Source organism: Lolium perenne, chromosome 5 (genome assembly GCF_019359855.2).
Source record: "Lolium perenne isolate Kyuss_39 chromosome 5, Kyuss_2.0, whole genome shotgun sequence".
NCBI classification, from domain to species: domain Eukaryota; kingdom Viridiplantae; phylum Streptophyta; class Magnoliopsida; order Poales; family Poaceae; genus Lolium; species Lolium perenne.
In genome coordinates this window covers 226,788,215-226,812,648 of record NC_067248.2, presented here as the reverse complement: position 1 = coordinate 226,812,648, position 24,434 = coordinate 226,788,215, and the positions used below count along the sequence as shown (strand labels likewise).

Here is a 24,434-nt window from a genome sequence, read left to right as displayed (position 1 = left end):
CGATTCACAATTGGTGGCTCAGCAAATCATGAACCAATGTGATGCAGTCAATGATAGTATGGTCGCATACAAAGAAGTGTACAACGAGCTAGAGAAGCTGTTTGATGGATGCGAAGTAAATCACATCAGTAGGCTGAGCAATGATGAAGCCGATGTTCTTGCAAACATTGGGTCGCAGTGTCTCGCGATTCCACCAGGCGTGTTTTGGGAAGAGATATCCGAGAGATCTACAAAACCGAAGAAAGCGCAGAAGAAACAGAAGGACGAGAAACCCTAGGGGGCTACAAAAGAAGCACTAGAAGAAGAAGAGGAACATGACCTAGTAATGATGGTGCAAATTCCATGGATGCAAGCATACATATCATACATCCTAAGGAAAGAAATACCCGACGACCCAGTTGAAGCAAGGCGAGTTATTAGACGATCTAAAGCCTTTACTGTGGTCAAAGGGGAGTTGTACAAGTGAAGTATTTCGGGAGTGTTACAAAGGTGCGTCACACCCGGAGAAGGAAGGCTAATTCTGAAGGATGTACACCAAGGAATATGTGGTCATCATGCAAGCAGTCGAGCTATCGCGGCCAAAGTTTTCAGAGCAGGATTTTATTGGTTGACAGCAATCGAAGATGCGAAGGAGATAGTTCGAACTTACGATGCGTGCCAGAGATTTGCCGCAAAACCTCATTCTCCGGCAGCAGAGTTCATGCCAATACCGTTGTCTTGGCCCTTTGCTCAATGGGGTCTCGATATGGTGGGAAAGTTACACAAGGCCTCGCCAGGAGGATACGAGTATATGCTCGTCGCTGTCGACAAATTCACCAAGTGGATAGAAGCAAAGCCGATAAACTCACCAGACGGAGCGTCGACAATCAAGTTCGTGAAAAGCATTGTTTTTCGGTTTGGAGTACCTCATAGCATCGTCACGGACAATGGCAGTAATTTCACATCCAAGGAATTCAAGGCATACTGTGCAGAGGTGGGCATCAAACTGCACTTCGCGTCAGTTGCGCACCCGCAGACCAATGGTCAAGTCGAGAAAGCCAATAGTATCATATGCAATGGTATCAAGAAGCGCTTGTTAGGACCATTGGAAAAAGCTCGACATACTTGGCCAGAGGAGTTGCCGAGTGTGTTATGGAGTATTCGAAAAAAACCAAATACAACGACACAGGAGACTCCATTTTTTCTGGTCCATGGAGCTGAGGCAGTACTGCCGATAGAAATAGAGCATGATTCTCCAAGAGTAACGGAATACGATGAAGAGGCATCAAGAAAAGCATTGGAGGATGATGTTGATTCACTTGATGAAGCTCGAGATGAAGTGTTATCACGGGTCGCTAAGTACCAGCAGGATCTGAAAAACTACCACAGTCAACGATTGAGGCCAAGATCCTTTCAGGTAGGGGACTTAGTTCTTCGGCTCAGACAAAAAAGCCATGAAAAACTCGAGCCGCCGTGGCTTGGTCCTTACATTGTCACGGAAGTAATCGAAGGAGGAGCATACAGAATCAAGGACAAGAAGACAGGAGTTGCCGAGCCAAATCCTTGGAACGTGGCGCAACTCAGGCGTTTTTACGCCTAGAGTCGAAATATAGTCCTCCTTGTAAAAATACAATGTACTGAAACGCCCGCGAGTTTTCAGACGCACTCTTTTCCTTTTAGGGCACCGAGTGGGGCTGAAAGGTTTTTAATGAGGCGGGCTCGCGGTGCTGCATTATAGTAAAAGATATTGGTGACATGCATCTATTTTCGTCGACAGGCTCGGGGGCTCATACCCGTAAATATAGTATACTCAATAAAATTTATTTGCCTTGGTTTAACCTCGCAAACACAATAAAGAAATTAGCCACCGAAACACTCTGGGGCTAGGGAAAAGAATATATATATATATATATATATATATATATATATATATATATATATATATCTGTCTTACAACATACATACAGAAAGTTATAATTTTCTTTCGACAACATAAGCTATTTACTGAAAAAATAAACTCAGTCATGTCCTAAAAGGTCGTCAATGTTTACTCTATCTTCTTCAGCAGAGGCACCCAGAAAATCAGCGTAATGGCCATCTGCAAAAAAGTCGGCATCCATCCGAAGAAGGTCGCCAATTATCTCTTAAGCTACTGGGGTAACCACTGCATCGATTTATCGACACCTCTTCGCTGTTGCCTCAGCTTGGTATGGACAGTTTCCACCACCTTGGTCATATCAAGTTTGGAGTGGCAGATCTGAAGCATAATAAGGGCAAACCTGGCGCCAGCTACCAGTTGAGCTCTTACAAAACCATGGATTTTGTGTGAGTCCTTAAATTTCTCCATCAACTCAGGAAGGACCTTTGGCTGAACATTCCGAGGGAACATAGAATTGTAAATCATGGATAAAGTTTTGGTACAAAGCTCAAGGAATTCACGAACTTGGCATGAGCGGTCCTGGAATCTGACAATTTGTCGGGTACGCTCCGGGGTAGCCCAGAAAAGAGAGCCATGGTCAAGTGCCAGATTAACAAGGAAATTTGACCTTGTGTCCACCCGTTGATCTTCGGCAGCAGCGTCTAGAAAGGGACCTATTTGGTGACAGCACAAGAATTACAAAGGAGAAAACAAGGAAAAAACAGAGGAAGTTTAGGTTTAAGAAGTATACCTTCCAGTTCCAAACTTGCTTCAGTCATCAACTCGAGCATAAAATTCTCTCGGGAGGTAGCCTGTGCAGCTTCAGCTACGACGGTTTCTTTTGCAGCTATAGCCTCCTGAGCCTGCTGTAGCGCAACTTTCTCCTTCTCTGATGATTTTCGAGACTGATCCATTATTATAAGTGCCTGCTTCTTCATATACTGAAGCTGTTGACGGAGTTCTTCCAAGTCTTGTGCTGAACCCTTACTCGAGGAATCTTCAATAAATTCATCATCAATAGGCGTTTTCTTCGAGTAGGAGGAAGCAGGAAAAGCATCGGAAGGACGAGGAGTTGAAGTGTAGTTATCAAATATCAACTGGAAATAAAATTTTCGACATCAATCATCAACCAAAATAGATTTCCATTGATTTTCAAAGTATTTACATGGCTATTACAAAAGGAGGGTTCCTAATGAACTAATAGGGTAGTTGTCGCCAAAGCTACTATGGCGACATCATCAAAAGAGAAACAAAACAAAAGAGAAGGCAAGGCAAGGTGGTCTACTTGACCTCCGGCTTCGATGAACTAGGAGCAGGAGTTGGCTTACATCCGAGGTAGGCGAGGATTTTCTTTGAGTTTGGCTTGGCAGCCTTAATCAACAACTGCCACCTCTTCGTTTCCATCTCCTTCGTATCGCCAACTCTCGCCCAGTCGACATCTTGTTGGTTGTCAGCAACTAAGGCGATAGTGCCTTCAACACCAACTTTCAAACCTTCTTGGCGAAGTTTGAGCCCAAGATCTTCTTGAGAATTGAAGCACTTGGCGAGAGCAGTAAAAGTCGTGGTTTCTTCCTTCTTCGTGAAGAAGTAGGGAAAAAGCCGCGACAGACCTGTTCTGGCTTCGGCAAGGCCTTCGCGTGCCTCATCTTCATGGATCTCATGGAGGAAAAGCGCGTTGAGAAGGCGATCACCTTCAGAATTTTCCAGATCATAATCTTGCTGCGTTTTCCCTAAATGAGTAAGAAGAAGTTTGTCAAGAAAAAGCGAGCAAAGACAAATATGATGACCCGAAGCCCAAGGATCTGAGTACTTACTAACAAAACGTCGACTCTGCGACTCCAAGCGAGTAAGGATTTCTTTTTCACGAGAAGACTGTTGAGCTATGTTGTCGCTCAAAGAAGTTTCCGCGTCATGAAGTCTTTGCCGAAGATCTTCGACAGCGGCAGCATCTGCTTCAGCTTTCTTGCGAGCTCTTTCGCTTTGCTCCAATTTACGAGCAAGAGCATCAGCGCGCTTGTTGGCTTCCGCAAGATTTGCTGGTAAAACAATCGATAGTAGTAAATGTCATGACAAAAGAATGGTGGGGAGGTCATTTATCAGAAGAAGCAGCAAAAATAGTACCTTCAAGCTTTTTAGCATGATCGCGATACCCGATGAATCGGGTACCGAGACGAATAAATTCCTTCATCAAAGGCTGCAAAGAAAAATAGAGCAAGAAAAATCAGCATATGAAGCGCAAAGTTCGACAGCAACAAAAGAAAAAGGGAGAAGCAAAAAACAGAGGAGAGTCGAAAGCATTGAAATATTCGGAAGAAGTGAATAACTTACATCATCCATTGAAGGAGTCGTGGAACTACCAATTATCAAGGTAGGCTCCTTGGCCGGCTCAACCCTAGCCCTCTTTGGCGAAGGGGCACGGGGGCTTGCAACTGGAGTTGGTTGCTCCATGTTTTGCTGAGGAGGCGAGGTTTCATCCCCATCAGGCTGAGCTTCAGAGACAACTAAAGTACGCGACGTACTCGTTCGAGCAGTCGCGTCAATAGGTGGATTTTCATCCTCGTCACCACTACAATAAAAAAAGGCGACAGGATAAGAAACAACATAGACAAAATATTGAGAGCAAAAACAAAGAGCAGCAATAACTTATGAGCAGGAGATGCGCCGGCTTTGGAGGCGCCAGAATCGGCGACTTCGTCCCTTTTCCTCTTGTTCCTTGGAGAAACAGCAGAGGGGAGGGAGTGTGTCGATGCGGTAGCCTCAGAGTCGACTTCTTCTTCAGAGGAAGCCGCAGATTTCTGAGAACCCGCGACTTCACTCTCAGGGCGAGAAGTACCCTGGTTGTCGTCAGTGACAACAGTCTGTTCTTCGACTTCTCCAACTTCAGGAAGAGGAGGAAGAGAAGCTAGAACTGGGTGGTTCTGCAAAAACAAGGAGTGTCGACAAAAAGTTACGCAAAGGACGCCAGCAAAATAGTAGTCGACAAATACTAAAAAATCGAGAGGACAAGATAGTAGTTGAGGGAAAAATTACCTCGGGGAGGGCGTTGGTGCCACTATATGGCTCGACGTGGCAAGAGGATGGAATAGTATCCTTCTTGCTGAGCGATGAAATTCTTCGGATCAGTTTCTCCAAGTCCTTCACAGGAAGGTCTTTGGAGAGCCTGTCAACATCTTCTTCACCAGCATACAACCAAAGGGGATTTTTGCGAGCTTGTAAAGGTTGCACTCTAATCCTAAGGAAGTAGGCTGTGATCTGTATACCCGACAATTCCTTGCCACGGGTGTTTTGAAGCTCATGGATACGAGACATTAGTGCCTCTGTCGCCGTTTTTTCTTCTTCGGTGGCTTCAACGTCCAAGGATCGGCGGCGAAGAATCTTGGCACCTCCATCGAAAGGAGCAAATTTGTACTCCACCGAGTCGGAGCTTTCTTCGTGCACGTAGAGCTACCTTTTGCGCCACCCCTGGACGGAGTCGGGGAATTTGACGTCGAAATACTCGACATCAGGGCGAACGCAAATGACAACGCCGCCTATGTTGTAGGCGACGTTGTGGGAGCCATTGCGGCGGAGGCAGACGATGCGCTTCCACAGAGCCCAATTAGGATGGACTCCGAGGAAGCATTCACAGAGGGTAATGAAAATCGAGACGTGGAGGATGGAGTTGGGCGTTAGCTGGTGCAGCTGCAGCCCGTAAACAAAGAGGAGACCGCAGAGGAACTCGTGAATAGGGGGAGAAAGGCCGCGAATAAGGTGGTCAACGAAACTGACCCGATATTCAATTGGAGGCGATGGATAGCTTTCCTCCTTGGGGAAGCGCAGTCCGTTGTCCTTCTTCGTGAACCCGAGCTTCTTCAGCAGGTTCATGTCTTGGTTGGAGATTTTGGATCTCTCCCACTCCAGATCTTCAGCTGCCATCTTCGACTCCGGGGTGCTGTGTCTAGTGAGCCGTGCGCGCGGTGGCATCAACAATGGCGTAGGAGAAAAGTGCGAGCGTGGTTGAGCTCAAGAAGTGTGGGGCGCAATGGAGGATTTTGGCAGAGGAAAGCAGAGGAGCGGCGCGAGCGAAAGGGCGAACGGAGGAAGAAGAAGACCTTAAATAGGGGTGCGGCGAATCGACGCACCGTTGGATGGAAAAAATGTGAGATGGATGATGTACACGTGGATAAGGGGTAACAATGTAATTTCACTATGAAGGAAAGGAACATGCGCTACAGTGCGTGCGCCAGGAAAAGTGGAGGACGTGTGTCCCCCACTTGCACGACGTGTCAACTTGATAAGAATTTTGGGCCCGCAAGACAGAGAGAGAGCGGTAACTCGCGTCTTCCCGATACAGTGATCGTGGCTATCGTCAGCAATGATGTCACCTTGGCAAGAGAAAATCTCGGCCGTGAAGATTCATAAAAATGGCGGTAGTAGAAGATTATTGATTATTTCGAGAGCCTTTGGTCAAATACAAGTTTTTGATCAAATGCTCGGGGGCTACTTTGGAAAAATGAAAAACTCGAGTATGACAAAATAGAAGTGGCGAGAGCCTATGATCAAACACAAGCATTTGCTCATAGCCTCGGGGGCTACTCCCATCGGGAGCGCTGGTCGCGCACCCGATAGATATGAAAACTTTGAGAAAGAAGGAAAATATAGCAGCATAAGGCGTTGAGCCTACAACCAAGCACAAGTCCTTGGCTGTAGCCTCGGGGGCTACTCCCATCGGGAACGCTGTTCGCGTGCCCGATGAAATTACAAAAAGAAGTGAGAATATTTCGAGTTATACAAATAACTCTACATATACTCCCATTGGGAAGGCAAGATAAGTCATCCATTTGACTCAATAAAATGTGTTATTCCATCAGCCGAAAAAGCACTCGACAATATATTCTCAGAGCGCCAAAGTCGCGAATAATCTCTGAATGCCGCAAAACTTTGCGAAGGTAAGACCCCAGATCCGTTCTGAGCGGCGTGGCACTGTCTCTGACGGCGGTTTGCTACTTTTTTCTGTATCAACATATACGAAGAAAAATCCTAATGGACGCGTTAGGTACCCGATAAAATATGACTGGGACTCGATAGATGGTAAGACCTTAAGCGGCACCTGTCGAAGTTTACACCAATATCCCGAGATCATGTCCAGGGACGTGATCTTGAAGTAGGTTTTTGCGGATTGCCACTAGAGCAGTTAACTAGTACCTGATCCGTCAGATGAACTAGCCCCAACTACCATTATCCCTGTACAATATATAATTGCGTATCCAAAGATATGTGATAAATTCGACAGAGTTATTGAATGACTATAAAGTTGGAGATTTTCCCTGATTCTTCGATTCAAGCAAAATCTCGGGGGTTACTAACATAGGCATCCCCAATGGACCTGCCGAAGTTGGTACCCGAGGTTTACTGAAGGCCCACGACTCGATGGATATGAAGATTCGGAAGCCCAAGTTAGTATTGAGGAAAGCTAGAGTTGTATTAGGAAAGATATATTTGTAATCTTGCGGGATGGGTTGGAAACCCTCCCGGACTCTGTAACTTGTGTATTATGAATCCCTCGACTCCACCTCCTATATAAGGGGGAGTCGAGGGACAAAGAGAGCATCGATTTATTGTTTCACGCAACCCTAGTTTCCACATCGTCGAGCACTTTTCGACTGAAACCTTCGAGATCTACTTGCCCTCTACTTCCGACTAAAACCCTATTCTACAATCTGTAGGCATTGATAAGTTAATCCCTTGTCACCTTGTTTCCCAATATTGCATTGAGGTAAAAAAATCCAGCCAAAAATGTCACTCCTTTTTTTTTGAGAATTTCCGCTACTAACTCTGTGAAAAAAAGTAAAGAAAGTTTGAGCCCATATGAAATTATAGCAGAGGCGAGTTGCTGCTAATTTCATTCCTGCAACCTAGTCCATTCTTCCTCCGCGTGCTAATCTTTCACCAAATCTCAGCCTAACGCGAGGGGCATGTTCCATGGGGTCACGATGCGCTTCAGCTCCTTCGCAGTGGGCGGCGGTCTCGACGCTTCGGGCGCTAGTCGCGGGTCTGTACCATAGTTGCAGGGTTCGGGATCGCTGCCGCGTTCCGCGATCCTGGGTCGATCGATCCGGATCGGGATCGGGAACGCGCCTGGATCGCTGGAATTCGTTTTTGGATCGCGATCCTGTTCATCCCGTTCGTCTTCCCATATTAGCGACCCTAGAATATGGTAGGCCCATTAAAAATAATGCGTAAAAACGGTAATTCCAAGCGTCATATTTAGGCTTATTAATAATCTTGATTCTGCTCCTCTTTTCCGGGGTCATCGACCCAAATCAAAGTGGATCGCGATCCACGATCCAACTTCGCGTACCAAAGATGTGTACCCCCGAGCGATCCTTATTCGATGGCTTGTCGAACCTCATTCCGCGACCCCGTTCCGCGATCCGAGCGTTCCGGATCGTCGGCAACTATGGTCTGTACTATGTTTCTTCCATGCATTACCATTATAGCGGTTTTATTTCATGATTTCCGAGGGACTAAACTAAAAAATGACTGGCGTACCAGACCGATCCGAATGAGATCTAAGGTCCCTGCGAGGCTGCAGCCAGATGGAACACCGTGCGTCCATGCCCACGCCTTGCCACGTATTGACTGCGGTCACGGTTGCAACCATCGGACCGGTGAGATAGGTGATGACTTTTCCGGAGATGCCTTGAACACAAATAGTTCCGTGATCTCCCTGCATTCAGTTTGTACTGCCACCAATCTCGAAAACCTTTTGAACCGTGGTATCGTGTCCTACAGATGACGAAGAGGGCGGATGGCCGCCGGCCGGAAGAGCGCCGCGATACCGAACAGACCCGGTGGTCCACGACAGTCACCGCCTTCTCTCCTGCCAAGGCCATAGTCGATTTCTTTGCCGCTGCCTGCTCGCTCTCCATGTTTGGAGTCTGCCGGCAACACAAGTACAGAGGTCAAGGAGTTATCCATCCGTGTGAGTGTGCTAGCCTGCCTGTTGTGTGCGCCGCTGTCCACACGTCATCATAGGTTCCTGAATCGAGGCGTGCTGATGGCGCTTGCTACTGGTCGCGTACGCGCGGGTGGTTTGGCGCTGGTGCAGCCGCCGATGGAGAGAAGGAAGGGGACAGGCGGGGTAGAGCAAATTTTTGTAGAGAACCGTTTTTTAACTTGGCGGTGGCACATGATGTAATTTCAGCGAAATATAGGGGCAAAATCTGACGGATGATGGAACCCCTTTTTTTTTGCTACGGATTGACCACGTCAAACCATTAAGTTCATGTTCTCTATTTCAACCTGTGTCTCATTCATGTCGCCTACGCATTAGGCAATATATTTGCAAATTTTATAATTCCATGATTTATCTCTTGAAAAAATGAGAAAGAGGATTGGATGTCCGTAATTACTCTCGCAGAGTATCAACTTAATTCAACTAATAATTCTTAATTTTTAACTATAAAGATTTTAGCACATTAATTCAACTACAAAAATAGTGGTGAGCCAATATACAAACTATTGCGTGTTGTAACTTGAAGGGGTGCAATATTGGAATCATTTGTTGGCCTTTGGCAAATTCAAAGGCAGAACAAGCTTAACTCATTACAGTTCAAAAAAAAAAAGTTTAACTCATTACTTTGCACCAAAGCTATTTGCTAGTATATTAACCCCCTTGAAGTCCATAACATAGGTCATTGCAACGATGCGTTGTTATCGCTTAAAGAGTAATGGGATCCCTCCATGTACCTACAACGTACTGACGAGAGAAACACCAAGCACGCCTTCAGACCTGGCTCGATCTACATCCACTTCCGAATCTTCTCAATCTTACACTGTAAGCTATTCTTTCATGGGCGTAGCACCGGGCAATTAATTTTTATTTTTACTTGGCAGCGGATAGGACCTAGGGAAGTAGAGTTGGCTTTCAGAACCAAACAAGCACGAAACCAGCGGAGCTGAATCCACTCGGAGACACTGTCTCCTTCTCGTTGTGGACATCCTGACATCCTCGCTCCCGGCTGAACTCGGGATGGCCTGGACAGCACGTTGTTTCCCTACAGACGAGTTAAACACGTACAAAAGAACTCTTAACATATATATGCATGCATATAGGAGCTTAAATACTGATTTTTTTTTGCAAAAAACATAAGGTATTTATTGCATACCCATGAATAGTTCTAGCTCCGCCCCTGCTGCCACCGCATTTGTGGAGGAGACGCAGTTGGCCTCAGGGAAGGACGTGGAGGTTGTCTCATGAATCAGGGAAGGAGAGAGTGGTTGGTACAGCCTACAGCGTTGTTCATCTTTTCCCTTGGAACCACCATCGAGCAGAGGCTGCTGCTGATGCAAGAGGACGACCCGCACAGGTATCAGGACAGATCCTCCACGCCGCATCTCCGACAGTTACCTGACTCCACGACTGCTGGCTCCGGTAGCTCCTGCCGCTTCATACTCTCCATCCGCCTCTCCAATGGCCCCACGATCGGGCGCGCTCCCCAAGCCCTTGAGGAGGCCTCAGATACCGGGCATAGGTTTCATGGTTGTACCCTATGGTTCAGTGCAGCCATGGTCTCTGACATCGGTGATGGCAGGCGGAGTCAACGGCAAGAGGTCGGAGAGACGACGACGGCGGCTGGAGCGGGTGGCGGCAGCCAAATCCGGAGGAAGCGGGGGCAGATTATTGTCCACGGAAGGTAATCACGGGAGGGGCTTGAACCGTTTTTTCACTCGTGGGTGGCAGCGGTGGGTAATTTGGAATAACTTTAGGGGTAGTTTAAAGTTGGACGGACGACCGAGGGAGAAACCCTTTTGCTTTTATTATTAGGTACTAGCAAAAGGGCCCGTGCGTTGCATCGGAAGAAAATAAGATTAATATACAGGTGTGTTCTAAAGGAGAAAAACACTTGATTTTATTCATGTCTTATTGTGACCGATGATTTTATTACCTAACTATATGTTTTTATTGGATCAACTATCAAGCACTAATCAAATCAACACCAGCATTGGGAAATGAATCAAAAACAAAAGGGGAAATAATAATTAACTAATTTACTCTTGTGCCCAGCACTTGGGAACCTGAATCAAAAACATATCACCAATCAGCTCTTGTACGTGGCATCGTACATTTGTACTTACCAAACCATCAGAAGACTACGGAATAAATAATAATACAAAGATTAAAGAGTTCTAGAAGAAATCTAAAGCATGCAAAGAAGCGTGAGAGCAGCTCGGCTAGGAAATCCCTGACCCAAAACTTTAAGATTTTCTTGATAGTTGGTATAAATTCGTGTCTCCAGTGACAGCAGATTCGTGTGCTTAAAAAAATTTCGCATGTTCTGCATCACCATCTTGAAACTTGTAACTTTCAAGGAGCTCATACCAAACTCAGATGGTAATTGCATATTTGCATTGTGATTAAACCTCCAGTGCAACTTAAGCTAATGCAATGGATTTCTGCTGAAACTACTCAACACAAAAACTCAATCACTAACTCCATGTAAACATTCACCAAACAGTAACATGGTGGCAGAAGTGCAGATTCAGACAAACATGGTGATCGAATTTTGTCCCATCGCTGAGGTTATGCAGCACGAACATGAAAAGCCCTAGCGAACATACAAAAACTACGATTCCACCAACTGCGTGCATTTTCTACTTTGTGTGCCAAAAAGGTATATAGCCTGTAGGGACGGAGGAGGGAGTATTAAAAATATGGACCGCGCAGACCAGATCAATTGACTCAAGACATCTCATCTATGCCATTTTTTCCGCACAAAGCAGCCCAAAACTATTGCCAAATACCTTTCGCATCTAAATCAAAATCTTCTCTTACCTTGTAGTAGGAGCTAAGTAGGGGCGTGTTAAAATCAAATCGTACAAACTGGATATCAAATCTAGGACACGCACATAGATGCAGAATAGAAAAGCAAAACAATACTCCAGATCGATACTATACTGAATCAGAGAAAAGCAATACAAGCACTCAAGCACTGACAGACCGAGGCAACCAGAGCTGAACAAATGCCGCTTCAGCAGGTGAGCAGGGTGGACACCGCATGGCCGGGGCAGTTGCTGTGGATCAACACGGCTTAGGGTCTCCAGGATATTGTGCAGGCACACCCGCATCGCCGCGGAGTCGTCGGCGCTGGTCGCTCCAGGCGCCAGATCGATCTCGCGGGAGAACTTGACATCCATGAGCAGGGTGGGCTGGACCATGGCGTCGTGCCCACCGCCGGCGCTGAAACATTACCTCCCCCTCGCCGTCGGCACTTGTACAGGCCTCGGCTGTCTCGCCAGTGACGTGCGGCAGTGCGCCAAGATTTTTTCAAACAAAAAAAAATCCACCATGATGAGCCTCGGAAGAACCCGGGTCTCCGCTCCCGATCTAGTCGATCCCCGAGCTGGAGAGCCTAGGTCAAGGGCGATGAAATCTCCAAGCGGCTTCACCGTCACGGCACTCAACCTCAGCCTCCGCTGCCTCGCCGTTGACATGCGGCGCTGCACGAGGCGGTGCTGCAGCTTTGGGTCAGCCATGGCAAGGGTGGCTCTCATGGCATGGCCGGCAGTGCAAAGGAAAGCTGGTACTGGAGAATTTTTCCCGTACCGAACCGCTCCGATCCGATTTTAGGAAATACGAATTATGAAGGCCGCTTCCTTACGATTGACAAAAACTACTTCAATCCGCTTTATTTTTATCGACGTGCGCAGGAAAGCAGGCCAATCTTGAGTTAAACAACCTTGTCGCCGGCCATGGCAAATCCGCTGGCCTGACGCCGTCCCTTGTCCTACATCTTTATTGTAGTAGTCGAATTGAGGATTGTGCGATACAGTAGGATGATTGGTTATTTGAGGAGGCTCGATCGATCGGTTCCAACCGAACTCCCGAGGCTCCTTACTCGGCACGGTTCAGCGGGGGACGAAAGCGCATTTAGGTTGGACGAAAGCGCATAATGACGGACCAAATCAAGAAAACGTTAGCTTCTTTATTATTAGGTATAGATAGATAACAAACTCAAAGCTCATCACAGAAATGCTATGAAAATTTTCAGGTAGGAGGTATTGTTTTTCGCGAAAGCAAAAGACTTGCGTTTCGATGCATTGATAGATAGAAACAAAGGTTATATGTACATGTTCATGAGAGGACGAACACCCCGCACTACAACTCGACCCAAGAAAGGAGACCTAGTCTAAGGGAGGATCTGGCGGACACCCCGGGCTCCCACGTTCGCCCACTATTGCGCTTCGGTCTTGATGTCGCAGAGCAGGGAAGGCACTGAAGGCTGTGCGTTGTCAAAGATCGCAGCATTCCGGTGCTTCCAGATCCACCATGCCGTGAGCATGATTATCGAAGATGTACCTTTACGCAACTGGCGAGGGGCGGTACGCACCACCTGCGACCACCACTCCACAAAGTCCCCCTCCGAAGGAGGTCCAGAGGTGGATCGGATCCACGAGAGGACCTCGAACCAGACCGTCCTGGAGAATGAGCAGCCAATGAGTAGGTGCATCATAGTCTCCTCGGATTGGTCACACATCGGGCATTTGGGCGCATGTGGGAGACCACGTCGCGCCAGCCTCTCACCCGTCCAGCACCTGTCGAGGCAGGCCAACCATATGAAGAATTTCACCATAGGGGGCGCCCAGGATCTCTAGTTCAGCTCCCATGAATGTGAGGTGATCCTCCCATGAAAGAGGGCCTCATAGCAAGAATGGGAGGTGTACTGGCCATCCGTCGTCCAAACCCAAGTCATCGTGTCCTGTTCCTCCGAAAGCTGGACATCCCTCAGCCTGCTCCATAATTGCACATATTGCCATAGTGCAAGGGCACTAGGTGCTCCAACTATGTCGGGGATCCAAGTGCGGTCTACCAGTGCCTGACGCACCGTACGCACCTTCCTGCGCCATTTAGGGACCAGCGCGTACACCTCCGGCATCATCTCCTTGATGGAACGACCGCCCAACCATCGGTCCCCCCAGAAGAGAGCGGACTCTCCATTGCCAACCCTCATCGAGGTGGAGGCCGCAAAGATGTCCAACTCCGCCTTCGAGAACTGCATGTCCAGCCCACGCCACGGACGCAGGGGGTCAGTGCGCATCCTCCACAGCCAGCGCACTCTAAGGCTTATGGCCATACGTGCCAGGTCGGGGATTCCCAGCCCGCCTAGATGCAACGGTCGACACACCCTTGCCCAGTTCACGTGGCAGTGACCTCGATTGGCCTCTGCCCGGGCCACCAAGAGGAACCCTCGCAGGATCTTGTTAATCTGCTTCAGAGTCTTTTTTGTTCAGGGCCAGAACCGTTAGCTGGTGCAACGGGATTGCCGCCAACACGGCTCGGATCAGCGCCAAACGTCCGGCTTGCGGCATCAAGGATGCCCGCCACGTCGGCAGCTTGTCAGCTAGCCTGTCCACAAGCAGCTGGAAGGTCTCGGCCGACAGACGCCTTGTAGACAGGGGAATACCCAACTACTTCATAGGGAAAGGCGCTAGCTGGCAATCCATGTGCACCGCAGCAGCCCCAGCCTCCTCCTCCGAACACGCAATCGGGGACACTCAGCATTTAGCGAAGTTGGTGCATAAGTCTGAGGCCTGTCCGAATAGCTCCAGGATGTCGTGGACCGCACTCAACTCTGACTCGTCTGGGTGACAGAAGATCACCACATCATCCGCATAAAGCGACACAGAGGTCGCCAGGTCCCGCCGCGCCAACCGTCGCAGCACACCCAACTCAGATGCCTTGGCGAGCACCTTGTTGAGCGATTTCATCACTAGGACAAACAACGATGGCGACAGGGGGTCCCCCTGTCTCAGTCCCCTCCGATGCCAGATCGGGGGTCCTGGCTCGCTGTTAAGCAGCACCCGAGTACTAGCCGTGGCCAGCAGCAGAGAGACAAGCTCTCGGAACCTCGGGCCAAACCCTAGCTTCTGGAGAACCTCCATGAGGAAACCCCAGGACACCGAGTCAAAGGCCCGAGCAATATCTAGCTTCAGCATCACCCTCGGCTCCTTCTCTCTGTGCAGGAAGCGAGCTGTCTGCTGGACCAACATGAAGTTGTCGTGGATGCATCTTTTGCGGATGAAGGCGCATTGGTTGCGGTCCACCAGCGACTCCATCCGAGGGGCCAGCCTAGTAGCCAAGATCTTCGCCACCAGCTTGGCAAAGATGTGGATAAGACTTATCGGCCTATAATCACCTAGCGCCGTAGCGTCCGCGCGCTTGGGCAGCAACACCATCAAAGCCTGGTTAAGGCCTTGGAATCCGCGCCCACACATCGTGTAAAGCTTGTCAAAAGCCGCCATGAAGTCAGCCTTGACCACTCCCCAGCATTTCTGCAGGAATTCAACCGTGAACCCGTTGGGGCCGGGAGCTTTGCCTGGCGGCAGGTGCTTGATCACCTCCCAAACCTCCTCTTCCGTGAACGCCACCTCGAGCTCGGATAGATCCTCTGGAATGACATCCAGAAAATCTATGTCCAGCGAGTGTGCCCTTGCCACCGAGGTGCCGAGTAGGCCCTCAAAGTGTGCGAAGGTAGCTTCAGCCATGGCCGCATGGTCGGAAACAACCGCGTTATCCACCCTCAAAATGTGGATCACGTTCTTCTGGCGCCTGTTTTTTTGAGGTTAAACAGTGGGAAAGGCTCCCACTGCAAATTTTTTATATATATAAAGCAGACTGTACAAGCATATTTACAAAAAGGAAGAAGAAAAGAAGAAGAAGAAAGAAACAAAAAACTACACTACAGAGGCTAACCAAGAATCATAACAAGCTTTGTGTTTCTTTTTCATCCTATGAGCAAGGAGCTTGAGTTCTTCCATGTAAATAGATTTCCATCCTTGAAAACTTGCACTCTGCCCTCTGAAGATCTTGTTGTTTCGTGTCATCCATAGTGCCCAGGAAGCCAAGATAATAATTTCCATCGAGAAAGGTAGCTTTAAAGAATCTTTTAAATTCTGGAAGGCTTCATTTACAGAGAGGTTTCTTTGTCGACTAGGGCAGATAAAGTTCCAGCATTCCTCTGCAAAAGGGCATGTCCAAAAGAGGTGTTGCAGGGTTCTTCTCTATTACATTCCAAGGTTGCACAGTTATAAGATTGCAAGACCATTTTCTTCCTCCCAATTAGATTTCTAGTATTGAGTCTATCATTAAGCAGCAACCAGAAGAAAAACTTATGCCTTGCTTGGCAAGATGATTTCCAAAGCCATGAGAGGAGAGGGACTGCTGGTTGAAATCCAATTAGAGCTTTGTATGCTTTTTGAGAAGAAAAATCAGAATTTCCCCAAATGTAGGACCAGGTATCTTTTACATCTGAGAGCACTCTCTCCATAGCATCTGGCGTGTGTAGGCCGCATGCTGGTGGAAAAAGGCCGTGTTGGCGTCCCCCTCCCGCAGCCATGCGATCTTTGCCCGCTGGCGAGCCATCGTCCGCTCAAGCGAGGCCAACCCTAAGTAGATCTGCTTAAGATGTGCCCGGAGTCGATGTTCATCGGGTGTGAGCTATCGGGATTCCATGGCTATGTCCAACCTCAGCACCACCTCCCGGGCGCTATCATTAGCTGCAGTTTGATAGATCCATCCTTTTTGTCGCTCCAGCTCATGAGCCGGCGCGTTGTGAGTTTCAATTTAGCAGTGAGCCGCCTGAAGGGGTCAGTGTCCCCCTGGACCACCTCCCAGGCGCTCTGAACCACCTCATCGAACCCGTCAAGGCGCAGCCAGAAGCGCTCGAACTGGAACCTTTTCCACCCTCCCAACTGTGTGGTGCAGTCAAGGAGGAGGGGGCAGTGATCAGCCACAACCGTCGCCAAGCAGCGCAGACTGCAGCTACTATGGAGTTCCTCCCAAGCCACCGTGGCAAATACCCGGTCAAGCTGAACGAGAGTAGGGGTTTCGCGTTCATTCGACCAAGTGTAGCGTCGGCCATGCATGTAGATCTCCTTCAGCTCACAGTCGTTCAGGAAGCGACGGAATCGTACCATCATCCTACGGTTAAGGTTACCGTTGTTCTTGTCCTCAGCCCGGTAGATCATGTTGAGGTCCCCGCAGAGGGCCCAAGGCCCCTGGTGGATTCTGCGGACATCACGTAGCTCATCCAGGAAGGCGATCTTATCAGCCTCAGCCTGTGGTCCGTAGACGCAGGTCAGCCACCACCATGGTTCCCCCCCCCCCCCAGGGGCGTCACCCTCGCAGTGATGCTACTAGCACCTATGTGGGCACTGTCGACAAATAGTGCATGTAGAGACATCTAACTTATATGCTAAAGACGCTTAATATCATCTCTACACGAGCGTAAGGTCCGTTAGGTAAAGCGTCTTAGAAACGTCTTGTTATGCATCGTCACAAGATATGTAGAGACGCTACGTGAGCGTGTTTAGTAGGCATTGAGACGCTGATAAAGCATCTTTAGAGTTGTATAGACATTTTATTAGATGCCCATACACATCGTCTCTACTCATGTGTTGAGCCGCTTTATTGCGTCTTAAATAACTGGAATGCGTGTTCGTTTTTTCATATTTTTTCTTTTTTATTTGGTACTGTCGATAATAATTACTAATTGCAATCTAGTATACAACTCACCGTTAGAAAAAAATCTTTATTTGTTAAGATCAAATGTATTTTACAGCCAAACTGTAGATCTATTACAAAGGGAAGATCAGACTCGACTGGATAAAATTCACTTAAATCCTGAATGCATTGTCCACCTAGTTGGCATCTATCTACCTATAAGATCTTGTATACAGTTAATAGTACATGAGCTTGCAAGCCACCATATTAACTTCTCCTTAGATATCCATCCACGACTTGAGAGGGCATGGTTTTGCATCAGAAGATAATAAACTTGATGAAACTGGAACTTTCACATCCATAACAGATATTTCAACTAGCTGCATGTCCAGTCCAGATGGCACGATACTGCCAGGGCTATATTTTGTTGGTTCATCCTCTCCCTCTTTGCTGTAGAGCACATATTCATGATATGTCGCGCAAACTGCAAAGAGAATTAATGGATTATACTAAACAACAAGGCGACACTGATCTTTGAAAATTGAGATTCACAGTGGTATGAAGATCTAGACCAAGGATTGGGCAAGGCAGGGTGGGGGTGTGATATTTTATTTACCTGATGAACAATATTATGGTAAAAGTGACTGAATTTCACGGCACAAAGAAGGCTTCCCCTAAAACCGCCGAAAGGATATTTTTGTTGTCCAACTTCAAAAAGCATCTGAAATGGTTGCCCTGTACAGAAAGTGAAATCAAAGTACGAGTAGATTAACTAGAACACTTCATTAGTAAGTCTCACTTTTGGATAGGCACACCAATAAGAGAAATTTACTATGTAGTATATGAGTATATACATTTGAAGAGTAAATATTGTTTTGAACATGCATTACATCATTTTCTGGAAACTAGTGACTCCTGAGAACTGTGGTTTGCTACCTTGTAAATTTTTGTTCTCTCCTCAAATAGAGCAAAGTTTAAAAAGGCTCCTATCAAACCATCAACATATCCTGCACTGGCTAAACAAGACAAATGGATTATACCGAAAGAATATGGAATTGCGTAGATATATTCCCACGCTCAACGACCAAGCATTAACACAGCAGCACCGAAGTATTTTACTATTAGAGGCAGTATCCATAACAAAGGAACACCATCTCTTCACTTCGATATTTTAGCTTGTTTTTTGCACAGCTCATATCTACAGGAAAAAAAAAATTAGTAAACAATATGCAAACATGATTCAAATTTATGGTAATAGTTATAGATCTTAACTAATACAGAGGGGCGAAGCATGTCCATCTACATCTAATAGAATCTCACTTGCGGGAGAGTGACAAACCTTGCCAAGCACTGATGTACATCATCATCAGCTAATAATTGATGCACAATCAAATTAAATCAAAAAATTCTAACACAGCCTGCAATACATATAGCATAGTCAGAGTTCACGAGCGGGGGATAAATCTGATGGAGGTTTGGTACCTCGTGACATCATTTAGAATTTCGCTCAGTAAAAAACTTCAGAAAAATAGCAGTCTAACAAAAATTTAAGCCCAACCTGATGCCATGTTGTAGCAGTTAACCGGAAACAGAAACACATTTATCTATGTAAAACTATCAAACACCTTATCTGTATGCATATAGTATGGAAGGCAAACGGTGATCTAACCTGAGGATGTATCCTTGCGTGAACTAGAATTCTGCAGGCTGCACAAATAAGCGCGCGGGGCCTTCACGAAGGAGAGGAGTTCGTCTCTAGCCACCGCGGGAGCGCCCTGAACGCTGGTGTGGGTGGAGAGATTGCCGGCTCCTGACCTGTATGTCCTTGGAAAGAGAGGGTCGAGGTTGCAGAGGTGATGCCGACGAGTGAACTAGGGATACCGGAAGAGAGGGGGGCGGCGTGGAGGAGCGGGAGGAAGAGCCGGCGGCGCTCTGAAGATCGGCGGCGCAAAAGAGGTCGCCGCGTGTGGATGGGACACGCCGGCGTGAATATATTTTCCCATCTCAGATCAGATTTGGTGGGATGAGGCGTGAGTTTCTTTCTCCAGGGTAGCAAACTATTAGGGTTACTAATCCTGGGGTACAGAAAACATGCGACGATTTGTCGATCGTCTCAAATAACGTCTCTTCGTGCCAACTGGTTCTGAAATTTAAGACGAATACGAAAACGTCCTAGTTAGAGCGTCCCTAGGTGGCATTTTTCTTGTAGTGCCATAATCATCCCACCCCGAGTATCGGTCGCCGGCAAGCAGAAGTAAGCATCAAAATCCGCACCAAGCGCTTCCATAACAATGGTAGGGGTTACAACCGCAAGTTTTGTTTCCTGGATACAGACGATAGATGCACCCATGGTGCCTACCACACTCCTAACAGCCGTACGTCTTGCACAATCATTGAGGCCTCGCACATTGGACATCATAATCTTAGGTTCGTATAACATTGGACCGACTACAAGACACACCCTAGATAGCGGACATCGGGGTCAAGCCTCCATGAGGCGACCACCCGACATCCCCAGCATCGGCGGAGAGCAGCCTCTGATCGTGGAGAGCGTCCATCCGTAGAACTCATCGATCGCCTCAATCATGTCGTCTGTCAAGGGGAGCTCGTACATCTTGTAGTAAGCTTCTAGGGCAGCCATCGACGGCGCCTCATCTCCAGTGAGTAGTCCAAGCTTGAGCATCAGGTTCCGCACCGCCTTCATCTCAGTGTTCATCCCTCTCGGTTGCTTTGCAATCCTCGAGCTCCATCGTGGTTGGAAGTTCAGCTCCACCAACCGTCGCCTGACAGTAGGGGTTTGTAGGATGGCATCCGAGCGCGATTTCGCAGCTTCAAGGAATTCCCCAAGCGTCCTTGGTCGCGCCAATGTCACCGGTACCCTAGGCACCAGTGTTTGTCGCGTTCTCTGAAACACCAGTGGTGGCGAGGCAAAGCGGCATACATACGGAGAGGTGATGCAAGGGGCTGGTGCCGTGCAGTCCTCCTCTACGGTGCGCTGTGGGCCCGGATCCGCCATTATCTCTTCATCCACTTCGTCGTCGTCGACCTCCAAATCCTTCCCTCCGTAAGCATCAGCCAACATAGGCGATAGAGTTAGGATTTTGCATTGTAGCACAGCATGTGAAGGGGACCCATTCTCGTCCTGGGCCAGGGGCCCGTCGTCCGCAGCTGCAAGAGGTGGGTTGTCGAAGGCGACAAGGCCCAGAAGTGGCCTGGGGATGAATGGCCCAGCCAGTTCTTCCAGCGTTGGTCTTTGGACAGAATGGGCCCCGTCTCCCGCCCGGTGGCGAGCAAAGACGCGGGAGAATCTCCAAACGGAACCAAAAGTCCACCAGCCCGGAACCTTCTGACGCTGGTCCCACCACCTGTCACGACGTTTGAAACCGCCGCCGATTTTGAACCGGCCACGTCCACCAGTGCCTGGCTTTCCTCTGGCCCCACCATGATATGTAGCCGGTAGCCTTGGAACGGTCATTGACCGCGACCAGGCCCACCAGCTGGAGCATCGGTGCATGGACCGGTGGGTCCACCACCGTCCGCGTCGGCGTGCGGACCGGTGTCACCGTGCCCATGGCGCTAGAAGCGGCCGACGCCTGTGTGTCCATGGCCATGACGGCGGCGCTCCTTGCGGCCATTGTCCGCTCCGTCGCGGGGCCAGCGGTGGTCTCCAGCTCCTTCCTCACGTTGGTGATACCCACATCCGGAGCATGCTCCTCCATGGCGCCAACGATCAGCACTGGGGCTCACCTCCCATCCTCAGCTTGCTCGGTCACGGCGCCAACGGCGGCCTCCCCTCGTCCAACCACGGCACCATCGGCGGCCTCCCCATCCTCAGCCACAGTGCCAGAGGCTTGTGCAGCAGCGCGTGCCCGCAGCTCGCGCACCTTGTGCCCTCCCCGTCTCCTCCTCTTGGCATGGCGCGACGGCGCGGTCACTGGCTCGCCCACGACGGCCCCAGAGGACAGGAGCCTCGTGGTGCCACCACGACTCCCACCACCTTGTCCGGAGGACGCGGAAGCTCCGCCAATGCTGCCTCCGCCCCTCCCTGGTAGGTCATCAGGCATCGCACGTGTGTAGTTGTACTGGCGCTGGGTCGGCCACGCTGGCGTTCCTCCATCTCCATCCTCAGCACGGCCGGTGGTGTTGTCGCGAGGGGCAGCCCGGCGGAAGTCGACGGTGGTGGTCACATGGATGATCAGCGGGTACGCAAGAGTGTTAATGTGTGGCGGCACAACCGCCTGCGCCGGCGCCGCCATGTCTTCGAGCGACGGTGGTACATCCGGCTCCACGACGTGAAGATCCACCTCCTTTGGAATCAACGCGGGGTCGAGGCACCATGCCGATAGATGATAGGTGCCCATGTCCGCGCGGCTCCTCGTGAGCGGATGCAACTGCTCCACCCATGCCGCCGGCGCCAGGATCGCCTCCGCCATCACCAAGTTCCATGCGTTGGCTGGCACCCCCTCCACTTCGATCTCTACGTGCACGCAGAGGCCGCCGGACGCCGCGTGCGTGCGGCGCGCCTATGGCCTGAGCAGCAGCCGGAAAAATGGCGACGCTATGACCTCGTCTGCTAGCACCCTATCGCGGTCTTCCCTCCGGGCGAAGAAGATGAGGAATTCTTCTGGGCGATGGCAATGCACCGAGAAACTCCCCTTCGGCAGCCAATGTGTGGTGACCCGGCATACCACTGCATGGTGTAGTATGCAAGTCTGATATAACACCAATGAAACACCGTTCCACTAGTATTATATCGCTCAGAGTGGTACAGCAGAAACATATGCGGGTCCAAGGCATGTCTATAGAATTACAACATCGACTCTGTTACATAAGATCATCACAACCTCCTACTTTACAATGAGGTAAAACTGCAAATAAACTCTAGAAGAACGACTCGTAGTCTAGTCTTATCACGAACGCTATTTGTAGAGTATTTCACTAACTATAGAGGCTAAGAATAGATTCTAGCTAAATAGGAGCTAGGTTTAGGAAACTAGTTCCCTTCTATGGCTAAACTAGGTTTTCTCCTTGTTGGGTGTGGTATCTGACTCTTCTGACAGGGTCCTGTCTCATGAAGTAGTTGTTGACTCCTCGGCCTTCGAGTTGTACTGTAGATCCTCCTTTGTGGCCTCCATATCTAAGCAGGGGATTTAAGAGTGGGATGAGTACGAGCGTACTCAACAAGTTCATTATAGGAAAGAGGTGTTTAATGCACTAGCTACGGCATTAGACCAGAAAGTCTAATACCAATGTAGGTTTTCATAATCATTTCTTCAAAAGGTTGCTTTTATTCAGAAGAACTATGTCCGTCAGCCTTCACCGGTTTACTAGAACTTCATGGAGCTCCTTTCCGGCCGCGTTCGTAGTTCCATATCCCGGAACGGGGAGTGACAGGTCACGGTTCTTTACACTCTGCAGAGGTGTGTTGCTTTACCCATAAGAGATCTTAACCTTGGTGCCAACCGGGCAGCTTTCCCGTCCACACTTCCTATGGTGTGAGGCTCGGTATAAGGTCTAGCCAATCATGTTCCTCCGCTACCTCGAACACCCACCCTTTGTTGCATGCCCCGACCCTGGGTCCTCGCCGGTCCCATTATTCCCATAGATTTCAGGGTGGACCCCGACCACGACGACAGTCTGGGATCGAACCAAACTCCTCCGCCGGTAGCTGCAACCCATCCTAGAACGCAATACCGTGGGGACTTAGGACTCCCCAGCCTCACCATCTTGCTCCTTCGGGCGACAAGTGTACTACGGACAATGCCGTGGGGACTTAGGACTCCCCAGCCTCACCAGCTTGCCCCCTTGGATTACAAGTGTACTACGGTAAAGCGCGTCCGTTGATGAACGAGAGGTGGAAACACTTTTGACTACTCCGTCCCACTCCGGATCTTATGGTTAACACGGTTATTACGGCAGAAGAATCACTGGACGACATTTGTTGTTTAGTCCTAGATGGATATAAACCCTTGCAATGGAACCTCCGCCATATCAACACAATCCATGGTTCCATTGCCAACCACATAGTCATATTCATAGTTATGAAAATAGTGGTTTTGGTTTTTATGCAATAGTGATAACCATAGTACTTTGCAAGTAATTTGATAAAGATACTCAAATGACATGAGCAAGTGATGAACTTGCCTTTCTTGACTGCAAGATTATGCAGGCAAGGTCTTCGATACGCAATAACTCCAAATTCTGAAATAGCATCATCGTCCGGTAAGGACGATGTTTAAAAGATTGGCAAGAATGCAATAATGCATAAGTATGAGATGCAATCATTCTAAGCGTGACCTAACCCCGATGATTTAGGATTAGTGAGTTGTAATGATTGGTTCAGGGTGTGTTGCAATTTTAGAGTGATTCACAAACAAGGTTCTTATTCAGGGTTGTGTTGTTTTAGAATCATAAGCAAGTGGTAAAATGCATAGTAACAATCATACACACCAGGGAATAGTAGTTGTATAATAAGTAAAGAGCAGTTGTCAATTTTAAGTCCTATAATGCATGGTTGATGATTATTTAGTATATAATTCAAAAGAATAAATTTTGAAGAACACGTTCTTTAATGAAGAACAAGTATGATAATTAGGTTTGTGGGGTTCTATGGTTTTCGATGGTTCTAATTGGTTTCTGGAGTAAGTAGTAGATGGATCCTAACAAGGTTGGATTCATCAACACCAAGGGCTTGTAAGGTTGAGTTAAGCCTAGGCATCTTGAGCAATTTATTATAAATAGTTGCTATCAAGGTTGGTATACCTTGCTGGTGATAGCTGGTTATTGGCTATAGGTCCTATTAGGCAGGATTGATGATGATTCCTTATTTTCTTCAAAAGAATAACCTTTGAAGAACATACTTCTTAAATAATAAGAAGTATTACAATTAAGGTTGAGGTTATCTTGTATTAGCCATTGGATCTCTAAGTAGAGAATAGTTGGTTCCTAAATAGGATGGTTCATAAGTATCTCACACTAGTAGGGTTTAGTGGAACAGGGTTATGTAAAGTAAAATAGTAGGTATGGTTGCTGTTAGGGTTTATCACAATAGTG

The 24,434-nt window shown here is 48.3% G+C and overlaps 2 long non-coding RNA genes across 7 annotated transcripts in view; one reads left to right on the top strand and one right to left on the bottom strand.

Annotated features, from left to right (window-relative positions):
- The first annotated feature begins 12,879 nt into the window (after positions 1-12,879).
- Positions 12,880-24,434, top strand: part of LOC139831370 (uncharacterized) — a 139,312-nt gene continuing 127,757 nt past the window's right edge. Inside the window, exon 1 of the long non-coding RNA XR_011746082.1 lies at positions 12,880-12,937. This is a non-coding gene — a long non-coding RNA (uncharacterized lncRNA). The remainder of the gene's footprint in view (positions 12,938-24,434) is intronic.
- On the bottom strand, positions 17,456-19,485 carry LOC127302121 (uncharacterized). Of its 6 annotated transcripts, none has more exons than XR_011745602.1 (4): positions 19,051-19,485; positions 18,654-18,799; positions 17,998-18,579; positions 17,456-17,865 (listed from the first exon to the last, which is right to left on the bottom strand). It is a non-coding gene; the product is annotated as an uncharacterized lncRNA (long non-coding RNA). The 6 variants fall into 6 exon arrangements; XR_011745601.1 differs by having other exon boundaries at positions 18,721-18,799; positions 19,051-19,483; XR_011745600.1 differs by having other exon boundaries at positions 17,998-18,116; positions 18,318-18,579; positions 18,654-19,479.